Raw genomic sequence first — 16,622 nt, 5'->3', positions numbered from 1 at the left:
TTTTCTCTCATGACTAATATTATATTACTATTTAATAATGCTTTGTGTATGTGACAAATAGACCTTTAAGTTATACCTGTTATATACTATACCTAAAGTAAGATAATATATCGTTTTAATAAAAAAAAGTAATTAACTAATTGTAAAATTTGCATTAATAACAACTACTTTTTTCCTCTAATTATTCGTTTATTTAATATTACAGTATTCATATAATATTATAATAATGTTTAATAATGGCATGCTTATATGTCAAATAGAACATTAAGTTTATAGTATACTTAAGGCAAATACTATATCGTTTTAATAAATAAGTAAGTAGCTAATTGTGAAAATTGCATTAATGACAACTACTTTTTTCCTCTAATTATTCGTTTAATTAATATTACGGTATTCATATAATATTATAATAGTATTTAATAATGGTTTTTGTATGTATCTAATAGAACTTAAGTTTATACTATACGTAAAGTAAGATAATATATCGTTTTAATAAATAAGTAAGTAGCTAATTGTGAAAATTGCATTAATGACAACTACTTTTTTCCTCTATTTATTAGTTTATTCAATATTACGGTATTCATATAATATTATAATAGTATTTAATAATGGTTTGTGTATGTGTCTAATAGAACTTAAGTTTATACTATACGTAAAGTAAGATAATATATCGTTTTAATAAATAAGTAATTAACTAATTGTGAAAATGCATTAATGGCAACTACTTTTTCCCTCTCATTATTAGTCTCTTTAACATTAATGTATTCATATAATATTATAATTGTATTTAATAATGGCGTGTGTATGTGTATGTGTCAAATTTTTTTTTTTTAATTTATTTATTGATATTTACAACTGTACATAAATACATCAAGTAAATTTGAGGAAATCATAATGGTATGGTACAATCATGTTGAGAAACTACCCATTGGTAGCACTCTAAAAACATTTTTACAATATAAGGTCTGGAGGCCATCTTCTTTTCAGACGCCTCGGAGGCTTGTCCGGAATAAAAGAGGAAGTAAGATTAGAAACTAATGGGTTTGAATGGTTAGGGAGTTTGTAATGGAAGGATTGATATCTGATTCGGGCTAGATCGGTTACAGGTGGAACATTAAGGTCTTTGTGGATGATTTTATTTGTGACATAGTATGGAGCATTTAGGATTTTACGAAGGATTTTGGATTGTAAAGATTGGATACGAGGGGAATTCGAAGGTTTAGTGGAGCCCCAAAGCTTAACGCCGTATGTCCAGATAAGCCTTATAATTGTCATGTAGTTCAGTCTTTTGTAATGAATTGGAAGTTTGGATCGTTTGTCAAATAATTGCTGTAATAATCGAAATCGTCCTGAAGTTTCCTGTTTTTTTCAGTCTTTTGTGAGGATTCCAGGTTAGTCGTGTGTCAAATATAAAATTAAGTTTATACTATACATAAACTAAAAGAAAAGATCATTTTAAATAAATAAGTAATTAAATAATTGTGAAAATGGCAATTACTCAACTATTTTTCTACCACCATATTACGGTAATAATGTAATATTAGAATAACATTAAATAATGGTAAAAGTTCCATTTTGATTTAAATTTAATAGATACAAAACTGATTAAGTTGGTGTAAAATTAAAATGATGGCCCCGATTTATTATTATTTATTTATTATTATAATTAAACAAACTTGACCTTGAGTTCACTGTCAAGAAAGAGTTAGTAGCTGCTTGATTAGCAAAATAAACTTTAGAGCGACATGACAAGTAAATACACTTACTAACTTAGAGAAGTTAATATTTCGGGATTTTTAGTATTCTAAATATATAGTGTTTCGAGAGACAACAATGGATGCTAGAAGTATGTTTTCAATAAAGGTTTCCTTTGAAAATAACAGTGGTAGACGTGAGGACTGCCAATTTAGAAGCATGCTCATTAGTATGTCACCCGACGAATTGCGCAAGGAAGTAAAGTTCCCTGACCCATCCTCTTCCGATCTCCTGGCAGCTTATCTGTCTATTGTATCCATTGCAAAACAAATTACCTTTTAATACAAATTCAGGTGTTGGCGTAGAAGGTAGGCCTAAAACGCCCTTCTTTGCCAACACCCCTGATGAAGACCTGAAACTCAGGTCGAAACGTCGGCAAAAAATAAATAAATATTGTTTTGTTTATTCATGGTGTTCTTTGCTGACCGCACCCCACGACAAACTTCTCCAATCATTAATCTACAGTCAACTATCTACACCTCATTATCCAAGTTAAGTATGAATAATCTTTTATATCATAAAAAGTCCAATGTTTCGGCCAATTCGGCCATCCTCAAGGACAATCTAACAATTACCAGCTTGCTATAGATTCATTTGTAAAAATTTTAACATAATATTATTATTAATAATTTAAAATACCTTAAATATAAATTTACACCTCACATCCAATTATCAAAAACGTTTTGCAGGCTATTCTGCCAAGGTCATTAATTACAAGTCAAATTACCCTATGAAAGAATAAATTAATAGGGAATCATATTAATAATTAATAAGCTCATGCCTAGTTACCTATTTTGTCCCAATTTCATCAATTTTTAAAACTTTTAATTTTAGATCAACTTAACACTACCAACTATCATACATACAAACTATTTTTAACCTTCCATACACACAGGTCAGGCTTATAATTATTTTATTTCAAATTGCATTTTGGTATAAATTTGTATTTATTTTATTATTAAAATTAATTGTAAATAGTAACATAAAATTTTACCAATATTTTTCATAAATTTATTTATTATAAATATATTTATAAAAAAGTACCTTTAAACAGACATTTACTATACTTTACACAATATATGAATTTTCTTTAACTGTACAAAGTGCAAACTATTTTATAAATCACGTTTCATGTTTTCTAAGTATAACTGTTGTCACTTACTTCAAATTAAAATGTCTTCTAAAATAACATATTCAACCAAGAACCATTAACTTAATTTGGTTATTATTTTGTACCTACACAATCATTTGTCTTCTGGTTTTTACCATCTGTGAGTTATCATCTACTTTTATATAACGTTCGTGTGTCTTTAAATCCTCGAAATAAAATCTTAATTAATTAATTACTTGAAATTTCGTAAGATTCCTGACTGAACTTAAAGAGTTTTAAATCTTATCAACATAAGATCGATTTTTAATTGATAATAGAGCCTCCTAATCTCCAGTTCTGCAGGAACGTATTAAACAAAAAGTTTTTTTTATTTCGAGCTTGACGTATTTCATGGACTTACTCCGTGTTGTTACTCCGTGACAACCATATTAGCTTTGGCGCAGTCTATAGGACGAATGAAGTACTAACTTTGATGGGCCCAATTCAAAATAAAATCAAAACTTCTTTTTTCTTTTGCACAACTATTAAATCAAAGCAGCTATTCTTCAACGATTTTCGTTCCGGAAGATAAGAAAACAAAGGTATAGCGTCGGTTTCTATACTGAACAATGTAAGGCATTGTTAGTGAACAAACTAACATTTAACGTAATAGAAAATTGATGGGCTGTCACAGGGTGTAAAGCTTTCGTTCACTGACGTTTCCTGGTTCCTGACATTAGCTATAAAAAATGCTTGGTTAGAGGAATGATTCTTATATAATAAATTGCGTTAATATTTGTATATGCATTAGGTAAATTAAAAGAAAAAAATCTCTTTTTTTATAAAATAATAAAGAATTAGTTTTCTATTTTTTTTTTTTTTTTTTTTTTAAGAACATTTACTAATAATTTGATCATTTTTTGTTTCTACAGCCTCTAAACATTATTTATCTTTTATAATTTATTTCAATGGAGTTGTTCCAAGAAGAATTTTGATTATCAGACTGACGGGCGCATGCGCCTAGGGCAACATTAGGAGTTCGTGATCTTCAGTTTAACAAAAAGCTTGTTAAATGGAAAAACTCATGTTAAATGGAGAAATAATTCCTTCTTTTACCATGTTAAAACGATGTAACATGGTTGAGAGTCTGTTAAATGGTGACGTCGCGCAACAGACCAGCTGAGCTCGTCACCATTTTATTAGTTGTCGTGCTAAGTTACTTGCACGTAGTTAGTGTTTTGATTGTGTTAGTATTGTTTCGGATGTTTTTAAAACTAATAAAGCAAAGGATGACAATAACAATAATGTAATGACAGTTGTAAACTTTTACACAACTTCCACTTTTCACTCAATTTAGGCATGTTGTAGTGAATTACTTTAATGATAACTCAGAGGTAAACAATAACATGCAGTTTTGGAAGGAAGTTGCTCAAAAAATCTGCTAGGAGTTGTTACGCATTTAACTTTGAACATTTAATACACTTGAATACCTCTATTATACAATGGACCTCATCCCATTAAATATTTCATGCGTTTCATTTTTGCTAATAATGTATCTCATTGTTAAGATTTAATTATCAAAATATTATATTACTACATTATAAATTAGTCTACACAGTCAGAGTAATATATATTATAGTTGTCTTAATTAATTAATTCTGAGTCCCTACGAGTCCGGACCACCATGATTATACCGTTCCTACCCCTCCATGAAGGTGAGACTGCGCAAATGAAGTTTTGGGAACAGGAAAACTCCTATTTAATAATGGTCAAATCTGGTGATGAAAAAGATTTCTCAAGCCCAAATGTGTAATAAGAATAGGTTTACTAGAAACATTCAGTATTTAGATCTGACATATCACGTAAGGTAGGCCTTGACAGAATTGTGGCATAAGTTGCGAATTGTTTTTGCAAGTTCGAAATATGAGTTGTTTTTCATTAAAATCTGTCAAGCAATGTTAAATTATTTTTTCAAATTATTGCTATTTTTTTACACATCAATTTTTCATATAATTCTATTGAGGTTAAAATTCAAAAGTCCATTAAATCGTAACTTTTTCATCTGCCATACTGAAACGGTTCATAAAATTAAGGATATTTTATCTAAATTTTGAGCAAAACAGATTCTAGAACTGAACTATAAGTGGTAAATTTGAAATTCTTTATTTTTAATTTTTTAAGTAAACAATGCGGATTCATGTTTGATTTGATCCTAGGAATAATTTTTACTGAATAGTTGCTGACGGTTTATGGAGACCCTGTCAATATATATAAACAAATTTTATGATTTTTATTAATTAGGACATTTTTGTGAATTCTTGAAATATTGAATGATGGGAATCTTACCACATTTTTTGGAATATAAACTTGTTGGTTTAAGGAATATAAGTTATTAGGACCACCAGATATTTTGGCGCCCGTTAGGTGCATGGACCCTCAGAATTAAGGCAATATTTCTACTCTCAATTAAATAGACAAAGACAATTAATTTCTACAGCATGCAACAGACCATATAATTAAAACTGTTCTCATTAAAGGGAATATCTTTCCAATTAAAATAATTTTAATCTTGAACATCCTTCGAGAACGCTGTCCTTGCAATTATTTAACGAAACTTTGGATAAAAGAGGCTTGTTGTTGTTTAAATAGAATTTAAAGTCAGAGGGCGCTACGAATCACGATATTGGATTTGTGACGCGGGGCCCCATTATTTCTCTCCCCCTCTCCTTTCGGCTTGGAATATTTAATTAGATTTTTGTTAGTTAATTATTTATTTATGTTTTCTTTCTATTTTGGCTGTAGTATTATTGCTGGACAAACTTAAAATGAATTTTTCTTGAGGAATATACATTTATTATATTCCTGTGGGACTTCAAAAGAATTAAGTATAAGATAAAAAATTGTTTTTGGTGATAAAACCTCAAATAGCACAGATTAATATGCAACATGAGTTTATGAAATTATGTTACATTTTAGTAAAAATAGATATTTTTAGGTTGAAGAATGTTTTAAATAATCCTTTCTGCAAGGTGCCTTTAATATATCTATTTTTGTTTTTGTTTTTTTTTCTTAAGTTAAAAATTGAGTTTTCCATTCTAAAATATTAAATTTAATTCTTTGCTTTTTTCTATTTCGACAATTAATTAGACTCCGAACTTCAAATTATTTATTTTATTAATTTTGCATTAAAAAGGTAATTTCCGACAGTACGTCCATTCTTCAGAGACCTATTCTAAAAATAGTTACATTTTTTGTTACAATGAAGTTTTGAAATATAGCTTTATTATTATTTTTTTCTTTGTTATGGTTATTTTGCATACCGTAAAAAAACAAATTTTCTGATCATTTTATTTCAATTTCCACTTGAAATTATTGATTTAATTTATAAAAACTGTAACCAAAAGATACTTACAATTGATAACTGGCACTACATATATCACTCAAACTTTTTATAATTAATTACCCTTTTAACCCTTTAAAAACAGAAAAAGAAAAACAGAAATTGTATAATTACCTTGAAATAATAAACCGCTTAGTTAAATTCAATTTTCCTCAGATTCATAAGCTTATCGTTTAACAATCACATCTACATATATTTTTGCACTTCTTAAAAATTACCATATTAAAACTTATTGTGGTATCATATAACCTTGAGAAATACACTGAAAAAGGTGTTCAGAAATATAGCAAAAAATATATATATATATTTCTGCAAAGAGCACTATAGCAAATAAAAATGTAAAAATTTCTTTGGATTGATTTCAGTGTAGTTTGATTATCTTTTATTAAATATATTTTATTTTGAAAAAACATAATCAAGAATATTATATATAAACCTTGGGTTGTCCAGGAAATTTAAGTGTGTTTGTTATATGGATTTGGTCGTTTTAATTTGTGATCCCTGGACAATAAAAATTGTTGACCAACATTTATATTATATGTATAATTTTGAAATTTTATTCTTAAAAATTAATTAATCTAGAAAATGTTGCCATGTTATTTTTATTTAAATTCAATTTTTTTTTATCTTGTGTGAAAACTATTTTATTAATATTCAATCACTTTTAACTATATCGGTTTAAAATTTTTTTTTTAATAGATGTGATATTTTAAATTTATCTATTTGTACTTTATATTTTTTTCTTAATTATTATTGTTATTCAGTAAAAAACTATTATTAACAAAGAGATGACAATTTTGGCAAAAACTGCTCTGTAGTTCTATTGTCATCCTACACATTGAAAACTAGAAATTTTAGTAATGGACTACAATTTAGACAGAGCAACCCACTTGTAATATGTTGGAATTATTGTGAGTAGTGTGGAATGGAGGAAATTAGGACTATATTGATGATGTAGGTGGAAAACGCATAATCGCCATGTTTAGATCCTAGTTAAAAATTCCTTCCTGTTTCGGGACCAACAGCCTCTCTTCGTTGAGATGAACGGTTTGCGAAATTATTCACTTTCTTCTTGTTGTTGTGTTAAACATTTTATACATATATAACTCTATGATATATATTTTCATATGAATAAATTGTATAATTGAAGCTACAATTTAATTAATTTAAACTTTTTCGCTAATAAGGAAAATTGTTTGATATTTCATATTCAATTTTGATTATGTAACAAATTTTGATAATTTCAATGTAATAATTATTCATGACTCCCAAGACCATTTATATGATTTATTTGTCAAAACGATATCTAAATGTCCAATTTAAAGTGTTTTCGATTTTTTAATTAGTTGCAAAAGTGATGTTAAAATCATATCGGCTGTGGCTTGAAGAGGCTATCAATCCATGACGTCACCAAGGTCGCGTTTCCTTTTTGTAGCTTAGGAATGGCCATAAAAACTAATCTCGGGTCATTTGTTCCACATAAGTGATCTTTTTCTATTATCTCTCTGGATTGCTGTTCTACTCATCCTGGACATAATCGTACACGACTACTATGAATAGTAAGAGTTTACTTATACTAAAACATAATTATAAAAATGGTTTCTCACTTTTTAAATTAAAACTCGTATTTAGTAAAAAGATAATATTTCAAGACAACTAAAAAAAAAAAAAATCGAGTGAAATATTATTAATTTTGATGATGTATTTGACCGTGGTATATATATTTGAAGAGAAGGTGGTTGAGAGTTCAGAAAATAATATACATAAGTTGAAAAAATTTTTTTAATAGTGCCAAAGTTTCGGCCAGAATATTCATTAGTACTAAGAACAAAGAACAAGATAACAATGAATACAAAAAAAAAAATAAAAGAGAAAGTATAAACAGAATGATTAAAGTAAATAATTGTACAGAATGAAAACTAATAAAAATAAAAAGTAGTGAAGTTTAAAGGAAAACAAAATTTGTAATTATATAATACAAAGAAATATGTACAAAAAAAAAATTAGAAACAAAGACAATATATGTAACTAATTATACTTACATTAAAGTATTATACTTACATATATCATTGAAATTATTCATTTCAAAATTATTATTAAATTAAAATATTCAAATGTCTTTGTTTCTATGCGTTATATAACTTTAAATTTTTATTTCCTTAATTATGTTATTTTACTTATATATTTAATTTCTCATATAAACGTTTTATTTTCCACTTCTTCCATCACTTTATTTTTATTAATTTTCATTTTGTACAATTATTTACTTTAATCATTCTGTGTATATTTTATCTTTTTCTTTTTTTTTTCTTCGTACTAATTGATCATCTTTTTGTTTTTTAGTCCTGATGAAGGCTAAGAATTCTAGCCGAAACATTTGCACTATTAACTAAGTTTTTCAACTTATTTGTGTTATTTTCTGATTACACCTCCAACCATCTTATAATAATGATTGACTATGGCTTGCGCCTCCCTACCCCCAGTTTTGATCCACGATACTTCCTTAGTATAGCCTTAAAAATATACTCAGAAATAAACTACTAATGAAATAAGTCACTAAAGAACTAAGAGGGCGTATACAGGACCCTTCTGCTATACATTAAATAAACTTTTTTGTTTCGTTTTTTTGTGGAAGAAACGCACGTGGAGGAACTAAACACGTGTGTGGGCAGGTGAGGCACGCTTCACTCTTTTATATCAGCATGTGAACATTACATTAATTATTTTAATAAAAACATCTTTTAAAAAATCAATATTTTTAAAGATTGAGATGTTTCTGTAAAATGCTATAAATAGTATTGTAAGGTTTCAGGGACGATGCTACAAACATTTGTTGATGGATATATTATCTGAAATTTCATAATTATTTTGACACGATTTGTAAACTATATTATAAAACATTTTAATTTTACCTTTGGATTTGAACTTTTCGTTTATATATCGGGTTATACACGTTTATTTTTTCCGAACTCTTATTGGAGCAGATAAATATTTTTTTTTACAACATCATCAGGTCCCTGTTTCATAATAAAAGCTAGTAGTATTAGTTAAAAATACAAGTATAGAAACAACGTGTTAATTACACTAATACTATTTTTTTTTTTTCAAAATAGGGAGGACTATTAGTGATCTTACAGGAGTTAAAACTTACCTAAGTACAAGTTACTATTGTACAACTTAGTATAATTGAATTAAGTTAAATCGACAAGACTAATAGTATTAGTTTGTACTTTATTATGAAACAGGGCCCTGGTTACTTCATTTAACATTTTGCAGAAACGTAAATAGCAGGTTTATTATCATGATTCTGCTAAATAAAAAAAAACCGCTGATGTACTAATATCACAATTTTTATATTCCTATTTCAATATATAACTGGTTTGCTTGAATAATAGCACTTTTGCTTTTAAATTAATTTAAAAAAATGTTAATATTGTGTTTAAGATTTTCCACAGATTGAACCGTAGAGTTAATTTGTAACAACTCAAATAGCTTTAGGATCTGTATAATCTGTATTGCCACCTCAGTAAAGATAATAATTACAGTCTAATGTACTATCTTTAGAATATTTTTAATCCTTTAAAAAAATTCAAAATGTTTTTTGTAATTTCGTTTTCTCTGTCCCCATAGAGTTATTATTATGACTGAATGATATTAGTTACAGCTTATTCGGCACATGTTTCATAACACCATACTAAATACAGACGTCACTTCCTAAGAATATTTATCCGGACAATTGTTCTCTAATCTGCTGCATAGCCAATAATGGAGTTCACTGGACGAGTGGCCCTGGGTGCCTCAATGTACCTCTCAGAGAAACACAAGAGACTTCGTTAAAGGGTTATTTTGTTTTCAGAACATTTTTTTTTTTTTATTCCATCGTCACCTTTACCCTTCGTCGTAAACCCATGATCTCCTACCTTATCCCTGTCGAACAGATCCGCTATCTAGGACTATATCCGGACAAACTACTCGTTTGGAATTCTCATACAAAATTGTCGATTCCGACTTACAAAACTTACTTGACAAATTGTCTAAACTTTCAATTAATTTTCATGACCGTAATGAGGCCTATTTGGACTAAGAGGGTCCACTAAAACCATTGAATCCCTCTCGTATCCCAGCCTTAAAATCCAATAGTCTTCCAAAAATACTTAGTGCTGCTTACTTTGTCACTAATAAAATCATCCCTAAGGACTTAAACGTTCCATATATTGCCGAATCGGCAAGGACCAGAAATCAATCATTTCAGAATAAACACCCACCCATCCAAACCCAATTGTTTCTAAACTTGGTTCCTCTTCAATACTTGATAATCCTCCTAGGCGTCTGAAAAGAAGATGGCCACGAGACCTTCTATTCCAGGAATGTTATTGGATATCTACCTACGGGTAGATGTTCCTTAACACTGTATCAATTAATTATAATACAACTCATATCACACTTACTTATTGTATATTTATTTAATATAGTTGTGAATTTCAATAAATAAATATTTTTAAAAAATCGAGGTGAAAATTTGTACTATAATTAAATGTCAACACTGTTGGTTAAACCATCCTGTGTTGAAACTAAGTTATGACCGGTACGCTTCAAAGATGTGTCATGAGCGATTTTGGATAGAAAAAAAAGGTCGTACTAAAGCTTTCTTGTGAGTGGTCTTGCCTCTTGTCATGTCATGTAGCATGCTACTTCGTGAATGGGTGGCGATCTGGGGGTTCCCTACGTGAGTCCTGGTTCCGCAGCCTTCTCAGAAGAGAGGAAAGGACTCCATTATGAATTCTCGGTGTGTCCTTTGTTCTAATTACAGTGGCAGTGGCGTACCTAAACCATCTATGGCCCGGAGTGGATTTACTTTTGTGGACCCTTCTACACAAAAGAAAAAATAATGTAATTTTCATCTCAAAAATATAACGACACTGTTTGTTTAAATAAAACATGTATATATAGTGCAAATTTTAGTTTGAGACATATTTGTTTAGTGTTATAAAAAAATATCCACTTGGTCTCAACAATTTGTTTATTATTTTAGCTCTCCAACGTTTCGGCCATTCCGGCCATTTTCAAGGATCTATCAATAAAAAATTTTAAATACAATATGTTCATTATAAATTAATTATTCAATTTTTTTATTGATAGATCCTTGAAAATGGATGAAACGTTGGAGTGCTAAAATAATAAAAAAATTGTTGAGACCAAATGGATATTTTTTTTATAAACACTAAACAAATATGTCTCAAACTAACCAAAGCCAAAACGTTGGAGAGTTAACATAATAAAAGAATTTTTGGGATAAAATGGATATTTTTTTATAATTACTATATATATATATGTATATATAATGTTTTTGCAGTAGAGTTATCTCTTAGATAGAAAAAAGTTCCCTGTGGCCAATGAAGTAATTCTTGAAAGAGTACTTATTGTATACATTGTTCGTTTGCAATACCTACATGGTTCAATACGACACCTCTTAAATTAAATACCTATCTGTTGAAATATATAAAATATACTAACAAAATTATCATTACAATCAAACGAAATTGGGTTGCATATTAATAAAATTGTTTTTAATTTATAAAATTTCCAATATACCAGGTGATTCCAGAATTGGACGTATTGCAAAGACAGTACCGTAGACTGTTGTTACTTTCCTTACTGAGGTCCTTAAACAAACTTTCCTAAAGCTGTTGAATCTGTTATAAATTTATTCCAGGCTACGGTAAAAGTCCATGGGATCAGGCTATGGGAGATCTCAATCATAAAATACAAGAAAAAACTTTTTCTTGTCTGAAATGCCTATATTCGAGGAAAGCAACGATATACTGACAGCTTCTTATTGATGATATATGAACACTGGAACAAACTCCAATGGGTAGATAATACGTAAGCGATATTAGGAATAATAGAGAATGACGTCACGCAACAGACTAGCTGAACTTAGAACTAAACAATAACCTGAAGTTTGGAAGGAAAGGTTATAAAACAAGTTGCTCAAAACATCCGCTAGGAGCTCTTATGCATTTGATATTTAACATGACTTTAAATTTGGTTGCTCACAATCCTATACTTATAATATTTAACATGGTAAAACATTTTACATTTAACACATCATGAATACCCCTATTGTTCACTTTGTCTATCACACTAGAGCTTTGTGATATTTTAATTAATGTTATAATCAATTACACTGATGGTTTTCATATCAGTGTTCGCAAATAAATATTCTTATTATTATATAACTATTTGTATATATTATTTCATATCTTTGTTATCATTCAATTGTATAATAATGGTATCATTGATAATATGGTAAGTGGTTTTGAACAACACTCATTTTGAGGATATGTACACAGTGAATCATTTTAGAAAAACCAAGTTGTTCCATGAAGTGCTCTACTTTTTTTTTTCTCAATGATATTGACTTTTGGGTTTCGGTTATTTACTAAATGACTCATTGAAATATTAATGAATATCCACTAGACTTGTCACAAATATTTGAAAATTAATTCCCTCTAAAGATAAATTAATATTGGATATTATTTTTTTATGCATAATGGATACATTCAGGAATACAGTTGCTGATGTATGTATGATAATTAATGAAAAACTTTATTGGTTAGACTCAGTTTTTACCTCTTTAAAAGTAACTTAATTTTGTATTCGTTTCTCAACTTTATCATTTCTTTTTATACTTAAGCACTGTTGTTGATTTGTTTATGTTACTAATATTTTATATACCCATATACTGTAATTGTGAAAAATCACACATAATCATTTTATTTGACATCATTTTTTTTTTAAACATTCTATTGCTATGGTCTAAATAGAATGACATAAGATTATAAAATGAAGGACTCATAGACCACCGATAATATTCATATCAGCTATTTCTTATTTTATTTAGTTATACAATTTGTTTTGAATATTTCAACTATTTTATTTGTTTTGAAACAAATTGGGCAATTTTAGATTTAATGATTGTGAATTAAAGCTATTTTATGTTCAGTTAATCGTAACGTATTTCTTATTTATTTTACTCTCTAGGCAATGATTTTAATAAAGTTTAAGTTTTTAAAAACATAAATATAATGTAAATAGAATATATTCAAATTTAATTGACTGTGGCTTCAAAAAAAGAAATAAGTAAATAAGTATAATAAGAATGAAAGAATGACATTAAAATATATTTACTTTCTATTTTCATCCCATAAGAAGTAGATTTGATCCATATTAAAACAATAGTTGAAGGTGATGGACCATTTCTGCGGTCGAGAACAGAAGTAGTTAACAACAGTAGAACCCCCGTTATCCGGGGCAATGATGAGTATGGTGGTTCACGGATAATCGAATTACATTTTATTGACTTAATTTGATAGATAAGAAGGTTGATTTAAAAACAAAAATGCAGAAAATCACTTTTTTTAATAAACGTACGTTTTAGTTTGCGTATATTTTTACATATCTATTGAATTTTCATTTAGAGAAAAATCAGTAATAGATAAGAAGATTAATTTAAAACGAAAAAAAATTGGGAAAATCTTTTTTACTGACAAACAAACGATTTATGTATATTAAATACATATAAATAATATAATATGCACAGATACATAAGAATAAATGTATACATGTTTTTACTCATATATTGAATTTTCATGTAGACAAAAAAAAAAATCAATAATTTTAGTTAGTTTTTTTATTAAACATTTATTTTCTAATGTCAGCCCTCATTTCACTTATCAAGATATTTCTGCTAATGGCGTTCTGGTGTTCAAAGTAGTTTAGGAGTAGTTCATTTGCCTCCAATGCTTGGTTTTGTTTATTTTTTTAAAGTAAATATTATACATATGAAATAAATAGTGAAAACATTAGAAGAAAAAATATTGCCCCTGCAAATCTCGGTGAGCCCCGGATAATGGGGGTCCATCTGTATTTAATTATTGCCGAAGGTACGACCTACAATTTTGGAGATGGCTGTCATTGCTGACTAATTATAAATCAATTAAACCGAAAAAAATACAATATTTTATTTTTTTTTTTTTATTAATTTGTTGAATTTGCAGCATTTTTCAAAAATAGGGGCCTTATTATGCATGCTGTGTATTTATTTATAAATGAGTTTATGCTAAGAAAAAAAGTTATATATAACTTAGTATGAATTCTATATTTAAGTATATAATCGAATTCATACCAAGAAAAAACTTTAAACGAAAGTTTAAAGTAAATATATGAATATGAATTTCGCATTATCAGACCCCTAGGAATGTGTAATTTCCTAACTGACAAGCTGTTATTTCGTTTTGATAACATTCATGTGAACCCGAAGATATCAACAATGGAATTCAAAAGCTCGAAAATGGAAAAACATTTCCAAGGTTGTTTAGTTCTTTTATCCCTTTCTGTTATTTCTTTTTGTAGAAGTTGTTTGAGCCTGATATATTAAATACTTTTCTTGCAGTTTTATGGATTTCTCGCAGGTGTTATTTATTAATTTTAATTTTATATGACAAGGCCGTCTGTAGCTCAGAGTGGTTGGGTACAGTCTTACCATTATGAGATCTATTGGGGGTGCCGGTTCGAATCCGGCCTGGTGCGTTGACTTTTTTCATGGAGTGGCGGTTCCACAAAATGAAAAACTTTTACCCCCAACCATGGTTAAAATAATGGGAACACAAATGAAAGAATTTATAACTAGCTGCACGGAAAAGTCCAATGCCATTGAAATATTTTTTAAAAAATTGTATATGACTCAAGATTTGTCATGGTTTTAACTGAACTACTTTATAGCTTTTTGTTCTTAGGATAACAGCTTTAAAGATTATTACAATGAGAAAGATTTTTATGCATTGTACCATTGTAGTGTTCTTAAGTGACGCTTAAAATGAATTGTGATTACAGAGTCAAGGTAAACTCTAGAATAAGGCCACTAGTAGAAGGTCACAGCAAACCTTGTGCAAATGGTACAAGAAGTACTTCATACCGAGTACTTCAGAACTTAAAAAAAAAAAAAAAAAATCGAGGAATTGTAATATTTATAATTTATTATAAATATTACATTTATTATTATTTAATAGCAATTTTTAACGATGTTGATTTTTTTTTTCTTTAAATCCTTATTTCCAGTATTACGCTTCCGAGAGAACATACGTCACAACTATGCCTTTTTGTTAGATTATGTCTTTACGTCATTAGAACCTAGTTAACCAAATACCAAACTCCAACTATGTTTTTTTTTATGCTTTCTTTATTAAAAAATTAATATTTAAAAAAAGTTCTGTAGCTTTGGGAAAATAAATGTTAGTGCTATAAAATCTTGAAAGTAGATGTAATAATAATAATAATAATAATGAAAGCCTAACTAAATCGAAGGTTCGATGCCAATACAACCAAACGATCTCTACTGACATACTTCCAGTGATTCTCCTCCAAACCTAATTCTACTAAACCAGTTTCAACGCAATCCTCCCACCTACGTTTCGGTCTAGCCCTCAGACCTTTATCCGTCGGTTCAGAGTTTATTAACATTTTAGTGATCCGCTGGTTAATAATCCCTATAATCTTACACGCCCATCTTATACGTCGCAATGCTATAACTTGAATTATATTTACCAGGTGTAGGTTCCTTAATTCAGTGTTGTGCAATCTTCTAAATTCTCCCGTTAATTAATCTTTTTTCTGTCCGAATATTTTTTTGTAATAGAATTAGAAAAAAATAGTAGATGCAAACTCAAAGATTGAAAGAGAAGTATACTATCCAATGATCGGTAAAGAAAGTTTGCATGTAAGTAGATTTAGATTATAAAAATTCTCCACCTGTAACATAGACAGTACCATATTTTACATTGATTTAAAGTGTTGTTTTTTTTCAATTTGAAGCTGAGTCTAAAAAATTATTCGAACTAAGATTTCAGAAAATTCGTTGTAAAAATATCCGTTTTTTATAACATACCTCGCACAGGGCCAACAATTACATTAAATTGTAGGATAGTCCGGTCAATAAAGGTATCAAAATAGTAAAAGAAAACTTTATTGTAAATTAACGTTTCGCCTCACTTTGCTGGGCTTCGTCTAGTCTAAATGAAAAAACGAGATACAAACATTTTAGAATTAACCGAACATTAAAATAAATAACATTTAAAAATAATTTTTATGTTTATGAAGTAAATAGAAAAAAAATATTATAATAACAATATAAGGAAATATACATGTATGTAGACCGGAAACAAGTCATTAATAAATATAACCAGGTGTGATAAAAGTTCTCAATGTATATCTAGACACATAAATTGTAGGAGACTACTCATTAAAACTAGTTTTAAAGCAATTTTAATAATTAAAAAACAAACATTCTATGTTTTTTCATAATTCCGTATTTATAAT

General features: G+C 28.4%; 1 protein-coding gene across 2 annotated transcripts in view; it reads left to right on the top strand.

Moving 5' to 3' along the window:
* Positions 1 to 16,622, top strand: part of pico — a 117,876-nt gene that overhangs the window by 49,791 nt on the left and 51,463 nt on the right. The gene's annotated exons all lie outside the window — the stretch shown is intronic.

The sequence above is a fragment of the Halyomorpha halys genome, unplaced genomic scaffold (assembly GCF_000696795.3).
Source record: "Halyomorpha halys isolate HHAL.00 unplaced genomic scaffold, Hhal_1.1 Scaffold464.1, whole genome shotgun sequence".
In the NCBI taxonomy this organism is placed as follows: Eukaryota; Metazoa; Arthropoda; class Insecta; order Hemiptera; family Pentatomidae; genus Halyomorpha; species Halyomorpha halys.
Note: the sequence above shows the minus strand (reverse complement) of the source record. Positions and strands in the feature narration are given on the sequence as shown.